This window comes from Mastigoproctus giganteus, chromosome 13, assembly GCF_048544385.1.
Source record: "Mastigoproctus giganteus isolate SK-2022 chromosome 13, ASM4854438v1, whole genome shotgun sequence".
Classification (NCBI taxonomy): Eukaryota; Metazoa; Arthropoda; class Arachnida; order Uropygi; family Thelyphonidae; genus Mastigoproctus; species Mastigoproctus giganteus.
In genome coordinates this window covers 172,652,962-172,666,854 of record NC_143587.1, presented here as the reverse complement: position 1 = coordinate 172,666,854, position 13,893 = coordinate 172,652,962, and the positions used below count along the sequence as shown (strand labels likewise).

The following is a 13,893-nucleotide window of genomic DNA, read 5'->3' as shown; positions in this document are numbered from 1 at the left end:
GGTTATGATGAACATCATGGTGAGATCCAATATTCCTTACATTTCGAGGGTACAGCTCTAAAACGGTGTTCGCAAGCCGGCCACTAGTTAATACACCAGACCGAACCTATTGGTAACTCTCTAGGAGGCTTCAGGATCAGCTAGTGTATAATCTTGCTACCTCTACTCTGCCAGATAGTGACTGGAGGGAGTCCGAGTAGTGTGTATGCGGGGAGCATTGTCGAGGCCACGTTATGTCAAGGATCTGGGTATATTCTTACCATGTGTACGCCATATTCAAAAATTTTATTATTTCATACAGCATGTCCCCCCACTCTTTCTTACTATTCAATACACCATGAATTGTCAAACTAATAGAGCAAGCTTATCTGCGAAAAGATCTAAACCTCGCAAGCACTTCCTAATTCATTTCACAAATATACGTGGTCTCAATTCTAATCTCAATGATGTCCATTTTCACTTGCAGTCTGCCAAACACCATGTACTTTTTCTGACAGAATCTCAGTTATCGGTTGATTCAACTACTGCTCATCTCAGATGCCCAAATTATTTGCTGTATGATTCTTTTCGTCTCAAAGGTGGTACTTGTGCATATGTCCGTTCTGATATTCCATGTCAGAGACTTGGCAATTTGGAATCTCCTCTCTTTGAACTTCTCTGGCTTAAAATCTCTCTACCTCATTGTGTCAAATCCATCTGTTGTCTCTACCGTTCTCCTAACTCCACTAATCACTTGGAACTCTTTGACTTCCTCTCTTTGCAACTTGACTTTCTCCAGTCCAACTTTCCTAACAGTGAGGTAATTTTCCTTGGTGATTTTAATGTTCACAACTCCAGCTGGCTTCCGTTTTCTAGTCACACCGACCCAGCTGGTCGAGATGCTGAGGCTTTTGCAATTACTAATGATCTTGCACAGATTGTTCATTTACCTACAAGAATACCGGACAATCCTAATCATACAGCCAATACGCTTAATCTTTTTCTCATAAACAACCCTTCTAAGTACACGGTCTAAGTGAGAGGTCCTTTAGGCACTTCAGATCACAACTTGGTGATTGTCTCTTCTCCAATGGAACCTTTATCTCATGGCTATTCCCAACCTCGTATTGTTTGGCATTACAAGACTGCAAAATGCGATGACCTGCGGGACTTCTTTTCTTCTTTTCCTTGGTCGGATTACTGTTTCAAAACTTTTGATGTCAACATTTGCTCAGATCTTGTCAGTGAAATTATTCTTGCAGGAATGGAATCCTTTATCCCACACTCCACTTTAAAATCTCGTCCTTTACTAAACCTTGGTTTTCCAATAAATGTGCTAAGGCTGTTCAAGAGAAGAATGTTGCATATCGTAATTGGCTTGTTTCTAATTTTTCAGTTTCATTTTCTGCCTACACCAAAGCTTGCAACAATTGTAAAGCAGTTATTAACCAGTCCAAACTAGAGTTTGAACAGGCTAAAAGTAGAAAACTTGCTTCTTGCCCTAATGGTAGCTGAGCATTCTGGTCTCTTGCCAAAGCTACTGGTTGCAACTTTTGCACATCTCTGCTCCCACCTCTGTCCAAATCAGATGGTTCTGTTGTAACTTCAACCAAGGATAAAGCTGACCTGCTAGCATCCCATTTTTCTTTCAACTCATGCATTAACGATCTTGGTAAAACACCTCCCACTATTCCATATCCCACTAAAACACCTCCCACTATTCCATTCAATGCCTCCTGTGGTCTTCCGTCAAAAGGATGTCAGAAGGATTTTGACGAATCTTGATGCTAAGAAAGCTCCAAGTCCCGATGGTATTTCTCCACTTGTTCTCAAAACCTGTGCTCCTGAACTTACTCCTATTCTTTGCTGCTTTTTTCACTTTCTTATTCCAAAGATGTTTTTCCTTCTGCATGGAAATTTTCTCATATCCAGTCAGTTCCTAAAAAGGGTGACAAATCCCTCCCATCCAATTATCATCCCATTGCAATTACTTCTACTCTTTCTAAAGTAATGGAGAAATCAATTAACCGCCAAATGTTAAAGTACCTAGAAACCTTCCGTCTGATCAACGATCACCAGCATGGATTCCGTCAGTGTCGATCCACTAGTGATATTCTAGCTTATGTTACCCATTTATGGACTAATTCAATGGAAAGGTTCGGTAAAACACAAGTAGTTGCTCTTGAAATCTCAAAGGCTTTTAATCATGTTTGGCATAAAGGTCTTCTAAACAAGCTTCCATCTTATGGTTTGCGAAGTGTTTTTAGTAATTGGTTATCCAGTTTTCTCTCTGATCGCTCACTGAGGGTGTGGTAGATGGCTCTCTGTCTTCTAACTTCTCCAATAATGCCGGTGTCCCCCAAGGTTCAGTTCTTTCCCCCACTCTTTTCCTCTTGTATATTAATGACCTTCTTCCATTGACTGGAAATCCTATCCATAGTTTTGCCGATGATAGCACATTGCATTCCACTTTCCATTTTGAGAAACCTTGTCCTGCTCAATCAGCTTCAACTTCTCGAAAATCTTCTACCAATTTCTTAAATGCCGATCTTCAGGTAATTCTCCAGTGGGGCAAAGACAACTTAGTTGATTTAAACCCTTCTAAAACTTAGTCTTGTCTTATATCTCGCAAAAAGGATTCTTCTGCTTCTATGCTTATCTTTAGTGACGCTCCGATTTCTAGGCAACATGATATCTCTCTTTTGGGGATTACCCTGACTTCTAATCTCTTGGCACAAGCACATTACAAATATTGCTTCTTCTGCATCTAAAAAACTTGGTTTTCTCTTTCGCTCTCGGCGTTACTTTTCTTCCAAACAGCTGCTCACTCTGTATAAATGACAAATTTGCCCTGCCATGGAATATTGTTCCGACATCTGGGGTGGTGCTCCCAAAACCTCTCTCAGGCTTCTTGATTCCATTCAGAAGAGGGCAATTAGGTTGATTAATGACTCATCTCTAACAGAGTCTCTGCACTCCCTGTCTCATAGATGTGCTGTTTCTGCTGCATGCCTCTTCTACAGATATTTCCACGAGCACTGTTCTTCTGAATTAGCTTCTATTATTCCTGCTCTCTCTTTCAAAACAGTCTGAACACGTGCCGCCACCAGCCAACATCCATTTACTGTCCAACTTCAAACTCACAGAACCAACTTTTCATCTTCCTTGTTTATTTATTCAACTGCCATTTTCTGGAACAACCTTCCTTCGTAAGTAATTCCTGAAAATTATAGTCTACAGAAGTTCAAGTCCAATGTCAACAAATATCTTCTTTCGTCTTCTCAACCTCCAACCCAAGCACGGTACTAAGTACTATAGGTTCTAACACCTCTCGTGTTTGGGGTTTACATGAAAAAAAAAAAAAAAAAAAAAAAAAACTCCTGACCACTCAGCTACGGAGGCCAAAGGAACCCAAGTATCCCTTGCCAATCGTGAAGTGGGACACTGGCAAGGGTGAGGGGATATATATACAAACAAGGATAGTCCTATCGGCAAATAACTAATTCATTAATGGAGAAAGGAGTTATATCCTATTTTATTCTTATACACAATTGCATCAGCCCTGAATCAATATGTTATATTTTCTTTGCTTATAATACAAAATGTATATGTATTACAGAGCAGTTAATTAATTATTTTAATTTACAGGAACATGAAAGGTATTAGAACCTAAAAGTTAAAAGAAACATAACTGTATGTAGCTGTAAAAATTAAAAAAATATATAAGTTTGCATAAAATGGCTCATTTATTTTATAACATTTCATATTGTGAATGCCTTAAGAGTAACACACACACACACATGCCCTTTTATAAGTAGTGCATTCCCCCATGAAGGAGAAATATACTGCAATATGGATAAATAAATGGCAAATACGTTGTCTTCAGTAAAAGTTCTGCAGCAGGATGTGCAGAGCAGTTATTGAGTTTTAGAGTGAAAGTTATAAATTGCAGAATATATACAGCTAACTAACTTACTAACCCATACTAACATAGTGTTAGTATGGGCAAAAAAAAAAAAAAAAAAAAAAAAAAGCAAAGCTTACAAAATATCAGTAGAACAAGAAAAAATACTTATGCATTATTATTTAAACAAAAAATACAAAATCACGAAATGGATTAAAATCTATCATACTTTGTTATACTTATCATACTACATGCAGATTAAGGACTGAGAAGACAGAAGAACATAAAAGAATGTAATAAGAGAACAGAAGAGAATGAAAAATATGAGGAAAAGAAAAAGCTGCTTTTGGGAGTGGGACAGCAAGTGGATGCTAAGTAATGGAAGCATGTGTTTGGACTGGTTTAGAAGAGAGTGGGGCAATTGAGGAGTGGGTGCGAGAGTACATGTGAACAGGCACAGTTTTTATGGCTCCAGCAAATAGGGAAGTTTTTGCTTTTTTATTGACTTAAAGTGGCACATTAATTTATTTTTTAGAGTTGCTTTATATTCCTAGTAACAATGCTTTAGTTTAAACTGAATTTACATAGAGATTTTGTAGATTATTACTTAGTATCGGTAAGGGTATCAAATCCACGTTTGGACAGGTTTTGCAGCTCCCGCAAATGAAAAGTTTTTAATTATACTTAGCCACTTCACTGACTTAATTGTTAGATTAAATTATTTTCTATAAGTAGCTTATAGACCTAGTCAAGCTATGTGGTTTATTTTGAATTTAGATAGCGCGATTTATAAATTAAATAATACCTCACGTCCGTAGATTAACCGTTGGTAACTTGCCGACATTGTTATACGATACAATATGTTCTAGCATAAGGTTTAACGGAAAACTAGATAGCGAGTATAGTAGTATCAATTAATCAGTAAAATTTACTGATTCACGATATCCACGATCTAGTCAGCAAAATTTATTAATTTTATTAAATTACATTGTCAATTGAATTGTACTTTAACTAAATAAATATAGTGACCAAGTTATTATAAACGTAACATCATAAATTAATACATAAGTTGACAGGGGTTAAGAAAGTCAAAGAACGTAACTCGGAGATAATATTCAATATCAAAATACATATATATATATAGTGTTATAACTGCATTGGGATATAAGTTTAGGGTTATACTTTGTACTGGAATTTTATTGAACTTGAACAGAAATCATGACTCAGATCAGAGCAGCAAAGCAAAAGGCTCAAACTAGTGGAAGTGCAGTGGCTGAGGCAGTTTTCCTCTGAATCACAGTCTATTGAAATGCACTGCTTGTTTGATGTTTGTGGACAAATCAGGAATAGGACATGATATTGCCAAAGGGAATGTCTTTGTGTGTGCGCGATGTAAGGAATGCAAGGAAATCCGACACAAACTCAGCATTGTTATGGGCTTATATGAGAGCTTGAAGGACAGGGTGGATGCCCTCGAACGATTTAAATTGAGGGGGGCCTATCAAGCTTTCAGCTGCCCACATCAATGCCAGAGCTTGCACTTGAACATCACGCAACACACAGGCAACCCCCAAGGCAGATGCGCTGGTCCCAAAGGAACTAGTTGTTGTAGGGGACTATTGTCAGGGAAACGCGGAATATATATTGGGAAAAAAGGATAGATGGAACAGGACCAGGGTATGTCTGCCAGGGGCAAAGGTTGATGATGTTGTAGGGCAGATATCATCCTTTAGGGACACAAAGGGTGATATTGTTGTACATGTTGGCACTAATGATATTAAGAGTAGGAACCGGCAGAATTACTTAACCAGTACAAGACAATGCTGAAAAAAGCTGTGAGTTAGGGTTGAATTTGAAAGTGTCTGCAATTCTGTCCAGACACGATAGGAGGGAGTATATGACGAGAGCCTTGTCGATCAATTCTGCCCTGGGGAGATTGTGCAAGGCTGAAGGGATAGAATTTTTCTCAGCCTGGTCTGTGCTTGTTAACAGGAGAGACTGCTTCTACAGGAATGGAATATATTTAAATAGAAAGGGTGCATGAATATTTGCTGATGTTATTGAGGCAGAGTTAGGTAGGTGGGAAAATTGCTAGCTGGGGGGGATACACATGGACTAATAGATTAACAGTAGCCGCTGGCAGAGGTAAAAGTGATTCTTGCACTACTTTATTGAAATGCAAATGAGCAGCAGGCTGGAAAGCAAGGCAATGGGAATTTCCAGGATTACTGGGAGTCATAGTGCAACAAGTAAATACATGGGCTGTGTTAGGGTAACTAAGAGTAGAAACAAGTGCATGTATATTGCTTGTTCACCAATCCTAGGAGCATAGTTAATAAATTCGATGAGCTTGAAGTGCTAGTGAAGACATCAAAGGCAGATATTGTTGGGATATCAGAGACATGGTGTCACACAAGACATAAGCAGTGGAGAACTGGAATTTGGGGAGTACAATGTGTAAAGAAAGGATAGACAGGACACGAAGGGAGGAGGGGTTATGCTGTTAGTTAAGAAACACATGAAATCTAAGGAGGTGCATCCAATTGATGCTGGTGGACAATGCAATGTTGAGTCTGTTTGGTGTGACATAAGCACTGGGAAAGGAAAGGAAAAATGAGTGTAGGTGTGTGTTATAGGCCTAATGAATCTGATGAGTATAATGAGCAATTGTGCAGAGAAATAGAGTGGGCCAGTAAATTCGTGTCTTATAATGGGGGATTTTAATTTCCCAGATATCGACTGGAATTTGTGGGTTGGTCACTCACACACCAGCAAGGCTTTTGTGGATTTATTGGATTTTCTACAGTAGCATGTTCAGTAGCATGTGTGGATTTTCTACAGTACCATGTTCAGTAGCATGTGTGGATTTTCTACAGTAGCATGTTCAGGAAACAACTAGAGGGAGTAATACTCTTGATCTGATTATCAGTAATGATTCTTCATGCATCAGGAATCTGCAGATAAAGGAACCACTAGGTGGCAGTGATCACAGTGTGCGGAAGTGGGATTTACTCAAAGAGGTAACTACCATCAAGGGAAAAGGTGTTTGCCTTTGTAAAGATGACTATGGTGGTTTGAGACAGTATTTAAATTCTATATGGTGGAACCAATTGATATTCCACAGCAAATTCAAAATGGGAAGCATTCAAAGAATTAATCTTGGAAGCTACTAGGCTTTTCATACCAACAAAGAAATATTGTTCAAGATTTAGGCCTAAATGGGATGTCAGATGAACTAATTAGATATGTGACAGAGAAGAAAAATGCATGGAATACATATAAATTAACATGTGACACAGAAGCCTATGATAGATATAAGCTTGTCTGTAACCAAGTTACAAAGGAGGTTAGGCAGGTAAAGGCAGATTACAAGAAATCTTTGGCAAGGGATGCAAAGAAAAAAGAGCAAAGAGTTTATGTAAACTCAAGAAGGAAGGGGATGAATCAGATTGGTTCACTTGATCTTGATGGTTCAACTGTTGGTGATCCTGCTCAGGTAGCTAACAAACTAAATGAATATTTTGCATCAACATTCACACATGAAAAGTTATTCAGGGAGGGGAATGCCAAAGGTGTATTCAACTCTAGCAGTAAGCTACAGAATCTTGAAATAACTGGGAGTAAAGTGTAGGAGAAACTGTTGAAGATAAACACAAGAAAGGCACCTGGGGTGGATGGAATCTATCCAGTTATATTAAAGGAAGCGGCAAAGGAAGTAAGCAAACTCTTAGCCATAATTATGAGAGCTTCCCTGGACACAGGGAAGGTACCATTGGACTGGAGATGTGCAAATGTGACCCCAATCCACAAAGGAGGATGAAAGGGAGACAAGTAATTACAGACCTGTTAGTTTAACTTCTGATCCAGGGAAATTAACTGAGGCACTGGTTAAAGAAGCATTGCACGATCATCTAGACAAGAATTCAGTTATAGCTCGGACCCAGCTTGGGTTTGTTAAGGGGAAGTCTTGTCTGAGTAATTTAATTGGATACTATGATGTAGTCAAAAAGGAACTGGATGCAAAGAATAACTTTGATATTATATATTTGGATCTTTAGAAAAGCCTTTGATACCGTTGCACATGGACGACTGCTGTACTAATTGGAGCAGTGTGGCATTGGAGGCAATTTTCTGCTATGGATAAAGGGATGGTCGAGTGGGAGAAGACACAGTCGTAATCAATGGACACTGCTCTTCGTGGACTAATGTTATTAGTGGAGTCCCTCAGGGTTCAGTATTGGGTCCTTTATTGTTTTCTGTATTTATAAATGATATTGATGATGGTATTTCAAGCTTAATGTCCAAGTTTGCAGACGATATGATGGTTGGCAGGGTTGTCAAGGACACTACTGACACTATGCTGCTGCAACAGGATCTGGAAAGGTTGAGCAGATGGGCTGAGAGGTGGCAAATGAAGTTTAACATTGACAAATGTAAAGTACTACATATGGGAAACAGCAATCCCAGAGCAACGTATCAACTCTGTGGTAATACACTGACAGTGGTAGAGAATGAAAGGGACCTGGGGGTGGTTGTGCAGGCAGATATGAAGTTCTCTGAGCAGTACAGACGGGCTGCAAGAATAGCTCATGGTGTATTGTCAATGATATATAGGAATTTTTCTAGCAGGGATAAGGAGGTGATTATTCCCTTGTATAAGGCAATGGTAAGGCCACTCCTAGAGTACTGTATACAGGCCTAGAGGCCTCATTTCAAGAAGGATGTAGAGCTGCTGGAACGAGTACAGAGAAGGGCAACAAGATTAGTGAATGGAACAAAGGGGTGCTCTTACGAAGAAAGGCTTAAGTTTTGCAAATTACAGTGTCTGGAGACTAGGCACCAGCGAGGTGATCTGATAGAGGTGTACAAAGCCTTGAATGGTTTGACCATGCTCAATGCTGATGGTATTCTTTCTCTTGCTCAGAATAATCACCCGAGAGGGCATAAATTCAAATTGAGGAAAGACAGATGCAGGATAGATGTGCGGAAATTTGCCTTTAGCCAGCGGGTGGTTGGTAGGTGGAACAGACTTCCATCCCTTGTCGTGGAAGTTGATAGCCTAAATAAGTTTAGGCTATCAACTTCTGTTTAGGCTATCATCTGGAACAGATGATAGCCTAAATAAGTTTAGGCTATCATCTGTTCCAGGAAAATTAATGGAGGCACTGGTTAAAGAAGCACTGCAGGATCATTTAGACAAGACTTCAGTTATAGCTCAGACACAGCATGGTTTTGTTAAGGGGAAGTCTTGCCTGACCAACTTGATTGGATACTATGATGCAGTCACAAAAGAACTGGATGCAGGGAATAACTTTGATATTATATACTTGGATCTTAGAAAGGCTTTTGATACTGTTGCACATGGAAGACTGCTACACAAATTGGAGCAATGTGACATTGGAGGCAAATTGCTGCTATGGATAAAGGGGTGGTTGAGGGGGAGAAGACAGAGAGTGGTAATCAATGGACACTGCTCATCGTGGACTGATGTTATTAGTGGAGTCCCTCAGGGCTCAGTGTTGGGTCCATTATTGTTTTCTGTATTTATAAATGATATTGATGATGGTATATCGGGCTTAATGTCCAAGTTTGCAGACGATACAAAGATTGGCAGGATTGTCAAGGACACTACTGACACTATGCTGCTGCAACAGGATCTGGAAAGGTTGAGCAGATGGGCTGAGAGGTGGCAAATGAAGTTTAACATTGACAAATGTAAAGTACTACACATGGGAAACAGCAACCCCAGAGCAACGTATCAACTCTGTGGTACAACACTGACAGTGGTAGAGAATGAAAGGGACTTGGGGGTGGTTGTGCAGGCAGATATGAAGTTCTCTGAGCAGTGCAGACGGGCTGCAAGAGTAGCTCATGGAGTATTGTCAATGATATACAGGAATTTTTCCAGCAGGGATAAGGAGGTGATTATTCGATTGTATAAGGCGATGGTCAGGCCACACCTAGAGTACTGTATACAGGTCTGGAGGCCTCATTTCAAGAAGGATGTAGAGCTGCTGGAACGAGTACAGAGAAGGGCAACAAGATTAGTGAATGGAACAAAGGGGTGCTCTTACGAAGAAAGGCTTAAGTTTTGCAAATTACAGTGTCTGGAGACTAGGCACCAGCGAGGTGATCTGATAGAGGTGTATAAAGCCTTGAATGGTTTAAGCATGCTCAATGCTGATGGGATTCTTCCTCTAGCTCAGAAAAATCACCTGAGAGGGCATAAATTCAAATTGAGGAAAGACAGATGTAGGATAGATGTGCGGAAATTTGCCTTTAGCCAGCGGGTGGTTGGTTGGTGGAACAGACTTCCATCCCTTGTGGTGGAGGTTGATAGCCTAAATAAGTTTAAGGCTCAGCTGGACAGGTATTTTGAACGAACAGAGGGGTGAAGTGGAAGTGGTTTTTTTTTTTTTTTTGGCTGATGCTGCATAAGCTTGCTTTCTTGCATCAAATGCCTCTACTAATGCTAATGCTAAGTTTAAGGCTCAGCTGGACAGGTATTTCGAACGAACAGAGGGGTGAAGTGGAAGTGGTTATTTTTTATTTATTTATTTTACTTTATTTTTTTTTTTTGGCTGATGCTGCATAAGCTTGCTTTCTTGCATCAAATGCCTCTACTAATGCTAATGCCAGGCTTAATGTCCAAGTTTGTAGACGATACAAAGGTTGGCAGGGTTGTTAGTGACACAAATGACAGTACACTGCTACAGGAGGATCTAGAAAAGTTGAGCAGATGGGCTGAGAGGTGGCAAATGAAGTTGAACATTGACAAATGTAACGTACTACATATGGGAAGCAGTAATCCCAGAGTAACGTATCAACTCTGTGGTACCACACTGACAGTGGTAGAGAATGAAAAGGACCTGGGGGTAATTGTGCAGGCAGATATGAAGTTCTCTGATCAGTGCAGACGGGCTGAAAGAGTAGCTCATGGTGTCTTGTCAATGATATACAGGAATAAGGAGGTGATTATCCCCTTGTATAGGCAATGGCCAGATCACACCTTGAATACTGTATACAAGTCTGGAGGCCTCATTTTAAGAAGTATGTAGAGGTACTGGAACGAGTACTGAGCAGGGCAACAAGATTAGTGAATGGAACAAAGGGTTGCTCTTACAAAGAAAGGCTTAAATTTTGCAAATTACAGTGTCTGGAGACTAGGCACCTGCGAGGTGATGATCTAATTGAGGTGTATAAAGCCTTGAATGGTTTGAGCATGCTCAATGCTGATGGGATTCTTCCTCTTGCTCAGAATAATCCTGAGAGGGCATAAATTCAAATTGAGAAAAGACAGTTGTAGGATAGATGTGCGGAAGTTTGCCTTTAGCCAGCAGGTGGTTGATTGCTGGAACAAACTTCCATCTGTCGTTGTAGAAGTTGATAATTTAAATAGATTCAAGGCAGAACTTGACAAACATTTGGAGCAAGGGGATGGGTTAAATAAGGGTTTTTTTTTGGCTGATGCTATATAAGCTTGCTTTCTTGCATCATGTGCCCTCGCTAATGCTAAACAGTTATATTAAAGATGAATTTAAAAATATCAATAATAGCTTTAAGGATCTGTCACTTAAGGTTGGTCCACTCTTCCCAAAGAAATGATATCGAATGGAAAGATAGAAAGCTGAAAGTTTCTTCTGATCACACCAATAAATGTTGGATAACAATGATCTTAAATTGAATGTTAACTTGCCAGTGAATAATAATGTATATTCACATAAGGGATCTATAATCATGATATTGATAAGGTAATTAGTGCCACTGAAACTCATGCAGAGAACTTAGTATTGTTCTGATAAGGAAACTCAAGACTTCTTTGGATCTAACCTTAGGTGCCATTCCAAATAAAATGAAAAACTCAGAGTTTGCTGACAGAGTTATTTAACCTTCTAACTCCTTGTACACTTCTATGAATTCTGATCTTACTATCCATCAAGATAAAAATTTTAAACAATTCTCTCAAGGTGAGAAGTCTGAACGTACTGGTACTTTATTGCTCAACCATTCTAATCAGTTAACAGTCCCAATATCGAATGTTTTCAGTAATAAATACAAGACTGACAATAAAACTAGTGATGATAAAATGAAACTTAACCCTGATCATGTATGTTTGGATATATCTAATGACAACAATGCTATGCTCATTGCAAGGGGAGATAATGATTATGAGAAAGTGAATAGTGATGACAAATTGAAACTTAACCATGTTAGTGATAAAACTGATTATAGATAATAGCTCAATATGTCCAGTGATAGAAAGTAAATTTTATTGGAAGGGGTGATGAGGAAATCTATTAGTTATTCCAAAAAGGTCTTCTGGCATGTTTCTAGGTTAGAACCCTCTATGGAGGGTACTAACCTTGAATACTACTTTAAAAATAAATTAAATGTCAATACTACAGCTGAAAAAATTAAATAACTTTAACCTGAAATATATTCTTTTTTTAAAATTAGCTTTGATCAGGGGGACATGGATCTGATGAAATCCAAACATAGCTTTCCTGATGGGGTAAACGTTGAGTTTTTTAAATTTAAAAAACACAAAAAGGATAATAAATATTTACAATAAAATTACAATAAAATTGGGCTTGCAATAGCAAGACCCATCCAGAATATATAGCAATTAATTGTAAAAAAATAAATAGCATTTACAAAGATAAAGAGACAGGAAATGTTATTAATATCTATTTTCAAAGCTGTAGAAGTATCATTGGAAACCTCAATAAATTTAAAATAGAGATTAGCTATTCTGATTTTGATATTTGGGTCCTTACAGAGACCTGGCTTATTTCAGACATTTTAGATTCTGAAGTTTGTCCTTCAAATTTCAATTACAGCCACTCCCCAACTTACATAAGGGTTGTGTGTGTGTGTGTGTGTGTGTGTGTGTGTGTGTGTGTGTGTGTGTGTGTGTGTGTGTGTGTGTTATGGGTGTTTAATGGCACACAAGCTGCTGTGGCTATAGTGCACCTATTCATAGGAATGTTATAAATAATAATTAATACAAAGCCAGCTCAATTCCTTTTCAGTTCAGAAACTATTTATATTCATTCATAAATTCCAATTTCTTTCAAAAAACAATAAAGTTCACTAATATTTGCCTTCTCTCCGATGATAAGATTTAATGTAATCGATTCTCGGAGGTTAGCCAGAGAAAGAAATACTGAAGTTCGATGTTGTTGATAATGTGCACATTCAATCAAAATATGTTTGACTATTAGATGTTCTGAACAGTGTGAACACTAAGGAGGGTCATCGCCTGTGAGTAGATGGAAGTGAATCAGATGAGTATGTCCTATTCTAATCCGTGCGAGTACTACTTCTCACCGAATTGTCTGAATGCTCGAGTGCCAAAATTTTGGATTGTGTTTCAATTGGAAGAGTTTATTATTTGTTTGTTTGTTTATGCCATAGCTCTGTCCACTGTGCATGGTATGCTGCTTGAATTATGATATTATAATCAGAAGCTGGAATGAAGACCGAGGTTAAGTCTAAAGTTGATGGATTTTTAGCAGAAATATTAGCCAGTTCATTCGCTTTAATGCCTGAATGTGCTGGAATCCAGCAAAAGTTCACTAGTTGTTGGCAGTCTTCAATTTTCAACAGCAAGCTCCTGATCTTATTTATAACAGGGTGATCCTTATGAAAGGGATTCTGCATTGCTCTAATTGAGCTGAGAGAGTCTGAGTAAACTAAATATTTTGCAGATGGGTGAAGAGTCAAATTTTCTAGAGCTAATTGAATTGCATATAGTTCTGCTGAAAAGCTGCTGTACTCAGGTGGAAGAGAAGCTGATATGATAGCAGAGGGAAACACTGCTGCTGCTGCAGTTGAGTGAGATTTGGAACCATCCGTATATATCGGTAGGAAGTCAGCATAGTTTTGAATATGGCTAGTATGGAGTTGTTGCAAATTTAGAGTCGGTAGACAGTTCTTTCCCCATTGCAGAAAATATGTATCACATTTCAGTTGAGGGCAGGTGGTCCATGGTGGGGGAGAGTAAATTT

The 13,893-nt window shown here is 38.8% G+C and overlaps 1 protein-coding gene across 1 annotated transcript in view; it reads right to left on the bottom strand.

Moving 5' to 3' along the window:
- Smyd5 (SET and MYND domain containing, class 5) overlaps positions 1–13,893 on the bottom strand; it is a 331,312-nt gene that overhangs the window by 114,312 nt on the left and 203,107 nt on the right. The window lies entirely within an intron of this gene.